The sequence below is a fragment of the Perca fluviatilis genome, chromosome 4, assembly GCF_010015445.1.
Source record: "Perca fluviatilis chromosome 4, GENO_Pfluv_1.0, whole genome shotgun sequence".
NCBI classification, from domain to species: Eukaryota; Metazoa; Chordata; class Actinopteri; order Perciformes; family Percidae; genus Perca; species Perca fluviatilis.
This window is the reverse complement of record NC_053115.1, coordinates 6,192,312-6,206,968: the sequence shown is the minus strand read 5'-3', so window position 1 is coordinate 6,206,968 and position 14,657 is coordinate 6,192,312. Positions and strand designations below refer to the sequence as shown.

The 14,657-nt window shown below is 41.7% G+C and overlaps 1 protein-coding gene across 1 annotated transcript in view; it reads right to left on the bottom strand.

The window, feature by feature from the left end:
• foxp1b (forkhead box P1b) overlaps positions 1-14,657 on the bottom strand; it is a 164,921-nt gene that overhangs the window by 97,415 nt on the left and 52,849 nt on the right. The window contains exon 4 of the mRNA XM_039797612.1: positions 7,714-7,780. The gene's annotated coding sequence lies outside the window, so the exon portion shown is untranslated. The remainder of the gene's footprint in view (positions 1-7,713; positions 7,781-14,657) is intronic.

The window sequence follows — 14,657 nt, the reverse complement described above, 5'->3', positions numbered from 1 at the left end:
ATGTTAAAGTTTCTAATTTATTAAATAATTGCTTAAAGCATTTAAACAAAGTTTTGTGGTGGAGTTTGTAACATTCCAAAATCTTAATTTTAACTTAAAGATTTTCATTTTCACTGTAAATGCATATCGGTTCCAAATATCGGTTATCGGTTTCATTAACTTTTAATAATCGGTATCGGCCTTTTAAAAACCACTATCGGTTGATCCCTATACTTTATTCAATCTGCAATGAGAAATAACACATTGGCACATATAACAACAACAACAACAAATTATGCTTCAGCAAACTTCAGAACAATTCAAATTAAACATCCACTGTCTCCAGAATGCCACATTTCCTCGGTAGATGCTAGATCAGATCTGCCGGACGTGTCAACGTCAAAAGGACGTGCCTCATGGCTCGCCTTTTTCTGCCTGTGATTGGCTTGCCCTGGTGTTCTTACCCTAACCCTAACCAATCCCCACTCCTCATGCCTAAACCTAACCACGTCGACCAGTCTAGCAGATCCGATTTAGCATCTACCCTATTTCCTCTGCAGAATACATTTTTCTGAGTTTGTGTGGTTGCGATTTCATCCAAGTATCATACAGGGTCTCTAAGGGTCGCCAAGATGTTTCCAGTTCAAACGCAGCGCCGGCTTCGAGCCGGGGCGTGACCTGCAGCTGAACTGGCCTCCGCTCGGCCACAGGGAGGAGGGCAGAAGCCAGTCCAAACACATCACCCCACCCCCTGATAAATAACTTAACACAGCAAACAGAGGCCCATCAGTCAACCTACACATAGCTAACACCAGGACAGGGACAGAGATCGATGGAGAGATACAGACAAAGAAAGACAGAAGGAAAGGGAAGGGAAGATAGAGCAAAAGAAAGGGGGCAGAGACGGAGAGGGGTGGGGGTACATTGTAACTTGGGCATCTAACAGTGGAGAGTAGATAAATATCACACGGGAGCCTGCGCCAAGCAGCATGGAAGGCCAAGTACTGTAAGGCTGTGAAAGCCAGGCTATTTTGCCGAGCTGTGACATTTGTTTCTTATTGTCTAAGTGGCAGCTGAAAGCGCCTCCCTGCGAGGGCCCCTCGGCTCTGCTCTGGCCCGCTTTGACAGGGAGGTAACCATATTAGGACGTGTATGGTAAAGTAAACAATAACATAGTTGCAATGAGATGGAAATTTTTCAGCTAATGGTGTTTGTCATTCCTGTTTTCAGTGCACTGATCACCCCTGTTCCTTTTTCTAGCCAGCCAGAGAGACTTTGTTTAGGAAAACAACGCAGGAGCCAAGGCTAAAACCAGAGCAAAAGAAAAATAAATAAATATAAGTTTAAAAAAATGCCTCCACCTTTTTCATTTGATTACATAAATAAACCCACATTTGGTTAGAAATAGCCTCTAGCTTTCTGTTTCCCCCTCGGGCCGTGTCCACACTAAGGCAGCTACATTTGAGGATGCTTTTGTTTCCTCTCCAGTTTGGCCTTCCCTCCAAACTAATTCACCATCTTGCACAGCTGTTTAAAACCACTTAACAGTGGTTCAATCAATGGTCTTGCATTCGTAAAATCCCTATTTTATACTTCACAGAAAAATATGGAAGTATTGTTTTTGGCTATACTGAAACACAATACAAGTGATCATTGAGATTTAGAGGGTGCAGACCATGAAGGTGAGTATCATTTAATTTTTTTTAATCCCAGCAATAACTGCCACTTGAACAAGAACTTGACCTGAGTAAAATACAACTGAAAGTTATGATTTATGGCCCAGTCACACAAGCATTTGATAGTGACAAACTTTCTCGGCAAAATCAAATTATTGCAACGGGGCCAAGGTTAATCCACATCTGATTTTTTTTGTATTAAATTCTACTTTGGTGAACTTTGACGACGGAATCTGCACTGAATATATATAGCCAATAGCAAATCGTCTTTACGAGAACAGAGAGCGGAAAGTCCGAGCCATCATCACTTGACACTTCTTAGCTGTGTTCAGGCTCGGGGAGTAACGAAATACACGGAACGCCATTTGTACTGTAATTAGAATACAAAAAAGTTACTGTATTCCATTAAATTACAGAAAAAAGATGTAATCAGTTTATCGATTATTAGCAGGATTACAATTTTAAAATACATTTTGAAATAAATCACTCTTTATTGATTAAACCAACGTACAATCCAGAGGACAAAACGCCAGGGGAGAAAAAAGGCCCAAAACAGAGAAAATAGAAAGAAGTGCTAGTGCTAGTCTATATCCTAGACGTTCCACTTCTGGGATTGCTCCGTTGCCGCCACAAATTACGCCGAATCTCACTCTTTTCGGCCGGGTGTGCGTTACCTTCCGCTTTCTTTGTGTTGGAATTTTAAACTCCGGTGGATTTCTGAGGACTATGGTTAACTGCTCCTCAGATCTCTGCAGGGTAAATCCAGACAGCTAGCTAGACTATCTGTCCAATCTGAGTTTTCTGTTGTACGACTAAAACAACATTTGAACGTTCACATGTTCCAACAAAACAAGTTCCTTCCCGAGGCTATTTTGCAGCAGCACCGTGGCTCAGCACCGCCCATGACGATTGTGATTGGTTTAAAGAAATGCCAATAAACCAGAGCACGTTTTTCTCCCATCCCGGAATGCTGTGTGGACTAGCCAGACCCTCCTCAACGGCGCCGTGGAGGAAGGTCTGGCAAATCGCGACTATGCTAGTGCTAGCCCGGCGGGCTAGTGTGTGAAGAGTACAGGCTAGTATAGCCCTGCAAGTAATCCCTCCGTCATCAAGCTTCTTGAACCACATATATTACTTAGTGTCAATTTCTGGTGTGACAAGTGCAGGAAATATTTGTTACTAAGAATAAGTATTGTTTTTTTATTTAATTGGCCATTCAGTACAGACTTTCGATATGTTAAAGATTTTAATATTGGATTATTTAATTTGGTTGTCTGTGGACAATGTCATTTTTCTATACAGAAATTTCTGATTTATCCGATAATGTGAACGTAGCCTCAACAAAAATGTTTCACTTAGCTGCTTAATTCTGATTCAGTATTTCAAAATAGGTTAACATTATCCAGACAAATTCAACAAGAGAATGAGTGGGGACCTAATTCTTAACCATATATAATGTGAATCGGAGCAGTGGGAAAACTCATGGTTGAATGAAATAACTATTTGACATGCCTGGTTTAAAAGGCTCCATATCTCAATAATTTCAACAGCATGTTGAGCTATTTCCGAAAAATGCAGCCCTTATTCTGCTTAATGTTTCACTGGTTACTTGTTCTCCTCCCTGTTCATTCCCTTTTTTTGGCTATGGTTACCACGCTATCTTTCCAGGTTAAGATAAGGCATAAACACATGTTTTTGTACGTGCAAGTGTGGAAACAAAGACTGATATTTTCCCACCCTTTTCAATAATACTGGTGATTCACTGGTCGACTATATTAAAAAATAAATAAAAAAAGTTTTACCTCAGCATGACGTCTTACCCAGGATCAGTACAACGTGCCAATGTTGTCCACATGCATTTCTATAGACATACAATACATACAGTCAACTATTAATAGTTGGGAGTAGAGGTGCAACTTCTCCACTTCTGTTCTCTCCACATGTTGACTTTCTTTGTTTGGTCTCCCTCTCCCTCTCCCTCTCCCCCCCATCCTAATCTCACACCAAAAATGCAAGCTGTTTATTTGCGTAGGGCTGAAGCCATTCCATTAAGTAGCCCCACCAGGTGCTTTATCCCTAAAAAGGGATTTGTTTTCTAAAATAAACGGAGAAAGCAATGGAGTGCCAAAGTTATATTTACCATGACAAGAAGTGATTGCAACAAAGTCAAAACTATCCAAATAAGAATGACTGCGCCTTGTAGAAACTTTATTTAATTTCCTTAAATAGTCAGAGACCTTCTCAAGTCAGACTGGAAACCATAAACAAGTACCCTTTTTTAAGTATCATAGTATATACTACAAATGTATAATATTGTTTTGGGGAGCAGAGACAGTATGTACATACTGTATATTATGTTTTTGGGATATTTGATATTACAGTAGTTCTGGTACAGTATAGACAGTCTGACAGATGCCGGCCTAGGTTACCACAAAAAAGAAAAGCTCTGTATAGTTATTTTTGCTCAGAAGACAACAAATCAAACCAAACCTAAAAAAAAATAAAATAAAAAAATAACAGAGCTTTGACACATTTTCTCACTTTTGTGATTTCCTTTTCATCTCGCTGTAAGACAACTCATCTGCGGATGGAATTTGCTTACTTCTGTCGCCTCAGTCAATCTCACACAAAGACACGTTCGCTGTCTGCACCTGGTAGCACCAAGACACTATCAAAGCTCCTCACTCTCCTAGCAGTCCAGAGTTTATATGTCCGTCAATATGTTTCAGACCAAAAGAAGACGTGTCTGTTTGATGCTGATAGAAAAATAGATTGAAACTTGCCAAACGCGTTTTTCCCCAAAAAGATATTTTAAGTAGCTTCAAGATAACACATCTGTGATAACATTATCAGTGCAATTCTTTCTACCTCGCAGCAAGATAATTCATCAGAAAGTAGTAGGAGATGCGATCGAAAATAAGGATGTAGCTCTATTGTGTGACATATTGTATTCAGAATGAGGCATGCATCTAGCAGCGCAACCTGTTTAGCCAGACAATGCAGAGACGGGCGATCTGCTGCTGTGTGTTCTGATAGCAGCTGATGCGGCCTTGGGAGCAGAGTATCAGATAGGGAAAGCAGATGGCGGTCAGGTGAGGGTGTTTAGAAGGCTTTCACACATCCTGGTATCTCAATCAACAGGAAACGGCAGAGGCACACAGTCGCTTTATGGCTCTGCCTTGGTCTCTATTGTGACGTCTCTGTAGGGATGATAATTTTTCATTTTCACGCTGCCTTGCATCTATTCTGCCTGTCACTGTTTTTAACCCCAGCAGCCAAGCTCAGAGAGTAGATTACGGTACTTACAGTGCATGAAAAACACAGCAACAAAACTGCCAGTGACAGAAGCGTTTAACTTTCCTCCTAGAAATCTCCCCCATGTGGCACTTTTGCTACAGCGAGTTGTTTATTATGTTCCAAGCTAGGCATAAGCGATTACAGGAGCTCTTAAGAATCAAAGTGTTATAAATGCATGGAAACACAGCCAGCTGTAAATGCCACAGAATTAGAAGCTTACCAAGCCTAATACTAATACATGGCAATTGCCAGCTTGATGCTGATATAAAGAAATTACTTTTTTAAAGTAAGCAATAAATGCAGTCAAGGGAACTATTACAGAGGCCCTATTTTCATTCCAGCATAAATCTGCATGTGACCTTTTTGTGGGTCCAACTCATGAATCCACTTGTTTATTCTTAACACTTCCATAAAAAAGTGGATTAAATAAAGCAACTCCAACAGCTAAAACTAAGGCAATATAAACCAAAGCGTTTACAGCAAAGGGAAGAATTACAAGAAACGGAGTGTTTGCATGATGTGTTCTTCTCTCCCTTACATGGAGTCATGAAATTCAAATGAAGCCCAGTATGAGACGATACCATTGAAGCATCTGAGGATACTTAAGAGCAGAAGCACTTTTCTGGGAAGTTGGATGTCATCAGGTCTAAATAAATTGGCCAAAGAAAGCAGGCCGACACAGCACACATCAGAGGCAGCCCTATCGCACAGATATGTCAATGGGATGTAATCCAGGTATCCAAATCAATTTTAGCTTTTTTTGCTTTTCAGAAGACTTTTCTTACATTTCAATTAATGACAAATATTCAAAAAAGCATAGCTGGTTCAAATGTAGACACAAACAAACACATACACTGTGTTAGAGTCTATTGCGCTTAAAGAAAAAAAATTAAGAAAAAAAAAAGAGCTTTAAACACCAAGACATGGTAATCCCATACGCTGCCACAGGGATTCCTACATTAGCGATGCAATCAAAATCACATTGAAAAGTTGTGTCAGTCATTAGACTGATTTTTGCCACATTAACATGAATTACACAACCATTTGGAGGATTTCAGGGCTACTCTTACATCTGCAGCAGGCAGCTAAGGGGGCCTGCTGGAGTGGACCTGACTATGCAGAGACTGCACTCCAGATAAACAGCAGCAACATGAATCCTCTACTTCAATTTGCTTCAAGTCTGTTTTTCAAATGTGGGGGTAATTGTCTGAGTCAAATAAAAGAGGAGTATAGGCTGTTTAACATATGGTGATGAGCACCTCCTTTTACAATGAAGAGGAAAGTAGTCTGGCTGAAATCCAACAGTCATTGCTGACTGTAACGATGACAGTTACAGCTGCTTTTGCTTTTTCCAAACTCTACAGAGACGCTGCAGCAGTTAATATTTAAGATGAGAATAATGTATCAGTGACAGCTTTTTGTTAAAAATCAGAGAGTGGCCCGGAAGTGCCATCATCCCTTCTATCTAGGATGTAATTGGATTTATTACACTTGTATTGTAATGTTGCCCACTTTTGTTGTGTTTGAGTTGTAGAAATCTCCTTTTTTAAAGAAATATATTCTCAACACTTAACCACTTGAACAGGTTTGCATTTTTTTGTGGCAAGAAAATGTTCAAAATTAGCATTTTGTTTATTTTTGTGTTGATATCCTTCCATGGGCAGGCCATGTTGTATATTTTAATAATCATATAATTAACTCAATCACTATTGCAATCCCAAAATCCAAAGTTAAACCTTACATATTTTAACAACAGCCTAGTTGCTCTGTAACAGGCTCAAACTAAAAAAACGCACTGCTTAAATGTACAGTCATTATTTGTCCAACCTTTCTACCTACAAGTCATAATGTGCTGATGGAGGGAGAGAGAGAGAGAGAGACAGAGAAGACATGATAAAGATAGACAAAAATACAATGAAAGAACGAGATGATGGTGAGCATGAGGCTGTATGAGACAGAAAACAGACACACTCCTCCTCTGAAGCCCTGAGCTCCTGAAGTGTTGACACCCCCCAACACACACACGCACACACGCACACACACACACACACACACACACACACACACACACACACACACACACACACACACACACAACACACACACACACACACACACACACACACACACACACACACACACAGCCTCACCAGATCGCTCCAGCCAAAGGTTCACATCCTGGGGGCCCCAAACTTTCTCAGATAGGGAGACGGGTGTGAGGAGCAAACAGAAGATATCCACCAGCATGGCTGAGATGCCAACGATAATAAGACTGAGTGCGGTAAACCTCCCCCCTCTTGTTTGGTAAACATGGCATTACCATATTTCAGCTTTTCCCGACAAATGTCAACATGTACAAACAGACAGATAAGATATCTCAGCATTAAGCAACCTCAGTTCCTCATGTCCTCATTTCCTTCAAAACTAGTTATCACACACACACACAACTTCTTACTAACTCCATTTTCATCTTCAGGGGAACTGTCCCTTTATTACTCACCATGCTAGTCTCAAGTCAAGCTTCTCGTCCCCCACATACACACACGCACACACACACGCACACACACACACGCACACACACACACACACACACGCACACACGCACACAAACCCTCCCACCCTCTTGACCCGCACATACAGACTGCAAAATACAGTACACAAACAAGACAAGCCCAGTGCATTCAGTTAGTTATTAAGCCAAATCAATCCAGCATTCACACACATGCAGGGACTAGAGTCTGGTGAAGGACGGTGTGTTTACCTTCTACAAGGACTTGCTTATTTAAAGCAATCTTCAGTTCCAGCGGTGGTAAAACAGCCTCCTCGCCCTGCGGACACAAAATGGAGAATTATTTATAATTACGAAATAATTACCACTGCAAAAACATATTGCTTGTCAACAGCACCCACAAGCCAACGTAGGGAAGTGAGAAGCGCAGAGGGCATGGGTGTAAACTAAACGCTGCTAATAACAAGTTTCCCACCAGTTGCTGTTGATTAGAATTGATAACGTGCACAAACAGCCGCATACGTGTTCTGCAAAATCATCAGAAAAGAAATCAATTCTCTGCATTCCTGTGCCGTTTGCTTCCCTGTGTCTGCACGGAGCTGCACCGCTCAGCGTACCTCCCGTTGCTGCTACCGACGTCCAGCCACCATTTCAGCTCTGAGCGGGGCAGAAGCCGACTATTGTCACCACAAGACACATCCTTGCATTTCCATCTGTCTGTTAACTACAACTACACCCACTGACGATAACAAATGAACAATGGAGCTGTCTGATGTGAGTGAATGGTTTATTTGCAAGACAAAAACTTTTCATAACGCCCCCCCCACCTCCCTCAAGTGGTGAGCACAGTATACCTGTACCTGCTCTGCCCTGACTCAACTCGGCGGCCCTGATCTGCATGCACACAGCTTTCCTAACTGAGCACTCAACCCAGGCAAGGAAAGAGGACAAAAAAAGAGAGGGAAACAAAATCTTATTTTTATGGTAAACTGAGAAGTGACTGGGTGGCAATATCTCAGGTGCATTTGAATAAAAGCATTAAAGCATATCCAAATATGAAAAAAAAAAAAACTCCCAACTCCCTCTCCCAATGTTCTTTTTTCCCGTTTACATTTGGCAGTCAAAACTGTGGCCAGGCGTTTGTGCAAGTGTTTATCTAAAGCAGACAAAGATAATAAAAAAAAAACACTGGTCCAACTTGCCCAGTTTCAGCATTAATTATGCGTTAAATGCCCTTGTTGAAAACGTGAGTCAACATGCCGCTCGCTCTGAACTCTACTGAGGGTTGAACAATCATCCAAAATGGACCATTCCCACACAACTACCCTATTATTGTGATTCATTACACTTCAATTAACATATCATCAATGGAACCGTAAATCAATGGCGAGTGGTGACAAATGACAGATATTTTCAGTTTCAAACTCCTAAACATCATTAATTCCCATCACCTGAAAGAGCCCTGGGAGCTAAATGAGTTTACCCAACGCATAACATCCATTTAGATAAATGTTCCATCATTTTAATGATGGAAAATTTGTATTGGAGAGAAAAGGCAACAACGGGATCCTGATAGCATCTGTATGCCTTTTCTCCTTGTAACATAATGCCCATCTTGTAATGCCTAAACAGATAATTGTCTCCATTTCAAACAGCACAAAGCTGTAATATTACCATTTAGAACAGTGGGGGTGCAGAGAACGTAGGGTGAGGATAAACAAGCACACGCTGCTTCGCCCGGTTGGGAAAACCGAGCCCATCACACACTCCCACATTGAGATTTTAGGGAACAGAACAACTCCTGGTTGAGATAATTACCCACCTAGGTGGGTTATGTGCATGCTCAGTAAGAGGCTTTAGCTGAGAATATGAATCAAAATGCAACAATTTCAAAAGACAAAAGGGAACTAAGGAGCATTTTGCAAGGTTATCTTGTAAAGTTTTGAGAGGGTGTTGTAGGTGTTCTGTGTTAAACAAAGTGGAAAATAGGACAACAAAGGCTTTGACAAAGAAAAATCTCATAGTAGTTATGCTAAGACTCGTGTGTGCGATACATAGCGTGACCATTAGCCTGAAACCTTTAGAGTATCAGATGATCAAAATAAATGTTACTGTTCTCCATGAAAATACCATAGGCTGTATAGTAATTGTGTGGGTGCATGTGCGTGTGTGTGTGTGTGTGGGGGGGGAGGGGATGCAAACACCTATTTTCAGAGGAAATGGGCAATCGGAAGGGTTTTTTGCTATCATAAAGAACTGCTGTGGTTACATCTGAGCACGAACAAAGACTGGTTTTATTCTGTCCACAAACCTGTGAAGTGGACTTACCTATTAGTGAGGGGGTCGCAGCTTCACAATATGCTCTCTAGTCCTAGGTATGTTATCAGTGCCTTTGGCTTTGTTGTAAGATTGCATGTTCAAAATATGAATTAATACCCCTCCACTGAAACGCACCCAATCCCAACAAAAGGCCCGCATTCACTGTGGACAGCCCTTCAGCTCCTCTAATGGACAGGCTCTCCTCTCTCTTCACACTGTGCAGACAAAAAGATGAGGGCCCATGAATATTTACCACTAAGTAAAGTTATTCCATTAATTACTCCAAGCACGGGTAATACTGTATCTGTGGCTACTTCTGTGGCGGCTCGTTAATGAACCTTCACACATCATTACCATATTAATTAATGCTCAACTCAATGGCTGTCAATAGGAGGCAGCCAGAGTTGTCTCTCGGTTCTTTACAGCCCATCCCGGATGTTTCGATCACTTAGTATCAGTCCCTGAATAAATCAACAGTATCTATTTATCATTGCCAGGGCCTAACGGTGTGTTTGAATTAAACCAAAAAATGTAGAGACACTGGTTAACACTCCTTAAGGCTGGTGAATCTGTATTAAGAGCATTGTGTAACTTACAACAGGGAGTAGGAGAGTTTCAGTTGAGTAGAGTAAGTGATAACTACTATATATACACAGGGTCATTGGTGTTTGTTTTTTGGGTGTGTGCATGAGATTTTCCAAGTCACTGTCTGTTCTCTGAAACACAGGGAAATCAAAAGCACGAGTCACTTCTGAACAAACACAGCTGCTTACTGTATGATCTGATCTGCTAAGCGGGCTGACTGCACACTATTTTCTCCTATATTCTTCTGGGCTTTTATTAAGAAGGACTGATTAAATGAAAAACAGTCTCGTAAAGACAAAAAAAAGTCAGCATTTGAAAAAGTGAAAAAACAAGCATTGTTTTTTTTTGTCTTTTTGATGTGATTGGCATGGGCTTGGCATTATATTGTAACACCCACACAGACTGTAAACAACAGCACTTTCTGACACGCAAACAGAGTAAAAACCCACCAATTAAATCCAACTTCAATCCAGCCAGCCCTTATTCTGGGTGCTTTCTTCACATTCTTTTTTTTCCCCCCTCAGCTTAAAAGGCAACAGTGCAGTCTGGTGAATGTCAGGCCTGTCTGATCCCCCCCGATACTTTGGACCTGCCCTCACGTTTTGCTGAGCTAAGAACAAAGTACACAGATTGCAAACAGAGAGCTTTGCTGCCTTAATACCAAGGAAGTGGAATTTCACTCTTAACCCAAAACAAACAAGGCCACACATTTCGCTACACTATTTAAATGAGCTCATTGAATACAAGAAGCCCTATCAAGTGGATATCCAGTGCACACTACTCTTTGCCTCTGGGAATTCTGATCTATTGATCCATGAGAAAAAGCATCAGAAAACTGCACTTTGTGAATTATTTTGTCTGCTGAGAAGTCAAAGCTGGTGGCAGCTCAGGGTCCACACAGATAGTGAAAAAAGTCTCACTTTGCACGTGAAATCAGCACAACTTTTCAGCACAGTCAAAAAAAGTTGATCACGCGTGAACAGTACAGCATACAAAGGGCTAACACACAGTGACCATTATGCAATCCTATTTTTATAGCCAACCCCTTTCCACCCTGTCAAGTAGAAAGACTGTCAATTCAACCCAGCCATATCAGGTTTCCACTCTCGCCCAGGACCCAGATCCTCTCCGACCACGGATCCTGTGCGCTATTAATATCAATAAGCTGCAGATTCCATTTCCCCAGACAAAGACAAAGGGAGAACAAGAGGTGATGATTGAAGGGAGGAACTAATACCCCTCACGCATCACCGTGGGGTTACCACTTACTATCACCTCCAACCCTACTGCACTGGAAAAAAAAGGAAACATTTTTCACACAAAATTTCACACAACCACAGCAGGGCAATGCAAATACTGTATAGGCCAACTGCTGGGTGATCTTTTCCAATCGTCTGTGAATTTTTAAATTGCCTAACACATTCCTCCATTAATCAGGTTAAACTAAAGTGACATTTTTTTTTTTCTTATTTATTCTCATCGCAATTCAAATCTATTTAAAATATAGTTTAAGGCCAGATGTACTAGCAACAAGAATTTTTATTGACAAAGTTGTCGTTTATATAATTAAGCAATAGCTCACAACAGGCCGGGGTATGTTGTGATTATATCAAAGCTAAGGTTACGTGTTAAAGTGATGGTTCGGAGTAATTCACCCTAGGGTCCTTTGCACCATGACCTCGAGCCAAACACCCCCCCAGAAGCTTTTTTCACCTGGGTCGAACATTGGGAGAGTTAGCTAGAGTAGCGCTATCAGCTGAATAGCCTAGCGCAGGGGCTAATGGACCCACGTTTGTATCTTGTAAGTTACCCCACTAATAATGCCCGAAATGATACCAAACGTCTACAAGTAGTACAAATAGGTTATGCTCTCATAAAACGATGGATTGGAAAGTTTGTAAGTACACCAGAAGTTTATGAACACTTGCCTGCTCTCCTCAGCTCTCTGTTGCTGCTGCTGCTACCTGCAGTTAGACAGTGCTTAGGGCCGTCTACAAATTAATACACCGAAAAGAGTTACAACAAAAATATTTATGAATGTCTCCAAACTTACCTCAATTATTACTTGTCTCCTGCTAGTTATACTACAGCACTTACTTTAAAAAAAAAATTAAATTAATACATATTTTTGTTGCATCTCTTTTCGGTGTTGTAATTTGTAGACGACCCTAAGCACTCGTCTTACAGCAGCAACAACAACAGCAGAGAGCAGAAGCCAGCAGGCAAGTGTTATTTACATAAACTTCTGGTGTACTTACAAACTTTCCAATCCATCGTTTTATGAGAGCATAACCTATTTGTACTACTTGTAGACGTTTGGTATCATTTCGGGCATTATTAGTGGGGTAACTTATGAGATACAAACGTGGGTCCGTTAGCCCCTGCGCTAAGCTATTCAGCTGATAACGCTACTCTACGCTAACTCTCCCAATGTTAGACCCAGGTGAAAAAAGCTTCTGGGGGGGGTGTTTGGCTCGAGGTCATGGTGCAAAGGACCCTAGGGTGAATTACTCCGAACCATTACTTTAATGTTAGCCTACACTAGCAGCTAGCACAGGCTACTTCTTTTGCTTAAAGCTCCATTGTGTAATTTTTGGAGTTGATTCTTAGCAAAATCCCCTTTGTTCTCTCACAAATATGTGCTCATTCATGTGTAATTACTTCCACCAATTAATCAAAGTATTCTCGTAAGCCCCAAGGTACTTGAACTCCTTCACTTGTTCGCAAGTGAGGGGACAATGGAGCGGGAGATTGGTCGGAGAATCGGCGCAGCGGGTGCGGTATTACATTCCATCTATCGCACCGTTGTGACGAAAAGAGAGCTGAGCCAGAAGGCAAAGCTCTCGATCTACCGGTCAGTTTTCGTTCCTACCCTCACCTATGGTCATGAAGGCTGGGTCATGACCGAAAGAACGAGATCCAGGGTACAAGCGGCCGAAATGGGTTTCCTCAGGAGGGTGGCTGGCGTCTCCCTTAGAGATAGGGTGAGAAGCTCAGTCATCCGTGAGGAGCTCGGAGTAGAGCCGCTGCTCGCTGCGTCGAAAGGAGCCAGTTGAGGTGGTTCGGGCATCTGGTAAGGATGCCCCTGGGGCGCCTCCCTAGGGAGGTGTTCCAGGCACGTCCAGCTGGGAGGAGGCCTCGGGGAAGACCCAGGACTAGGTGGAGGGATTATATCTCCAACCTGGCCTGGGAACGCCTCGGGATCCCCCAGTCGGAGCTGGTTAATGTTGCTCGGGAAAGGGAAGTTTGGGGTCCCCTGCTGGAGCTGCTCCCCCCGCGACCCGACACCGGATAAGCGGACGAAGATGGATGGATGGATGGATTCTCGTAAGCGTAGAATCTGCCATTCAGAATCATTCAGAATACATACGAGCGAGTCGCTCGAATGACGGACGCCACGTTGCACCTCCATCGTTAAAATACATTAGCCAAAGAGGGACATACCTCCGCCTTTCGCGCTTTTACACTCAGTGGCACCGTGACAAATGCCAGGGGGAGATTACTCGCGACTGCTGGCAGATTTGAAAGCCTGTTAAAGATGGAGGATCACACCTATTCTTTAGGACATGTAATGGAGTCGCCAAAGAAGTTAAAAAGAGAATTAAAACGACAACGCAACACGCAAAGCAACAAGACCAAAGTTAATATTGGAGTGGCTTTTCCAAGATGGAAAGAGCTCATGAGGAGCAAGGATTTTAAAAAGGGACGCCGAAGTTGCCTGCTTTCTTCTCGACAGGTAATTCAGCCTATTTGTGTAAATTCAAAGTTTTATAGTTGCTTGCTAACTATAGCATAGTCATGGCCGAGGAGGGGGAGTTGCGGCCATCTTTGATTCAAGCCTGTTAATTAATCCTAAACCTTAACTAAATTATAACTCGTTTGAAAGCCTTGTTCTTAACCTTCTACATCCATCATGGAAAATACTACAGCCAATTATATTTGTAGTTGTTTACCGAGCTCCAGGTCCATATTCTGAATTTGTATCTGAATTCTTTCTTTCTATCATATGTAGTCCTTAAATCAGACAAAGTACTTATTGTAGGTGATTTTAATATCCATGTGGACAATGACAACGATAGCCTTAGTATTGCTTTCAACTCACTACTAGATTCAACTGGTTTCAGTCAGAGTGTGAATAAGGCCACTCATTGTTTTAACCACACCCTCGACCTTGTGCTGGCATATGGCAAATCAAAATTGAAGATTTAATAGTATTTCCGCAGAACCCTTTATTATCAGACCATTCTCTAATAACTTTTGAATTCTTACTACCCAACTATACAAAATTAAAT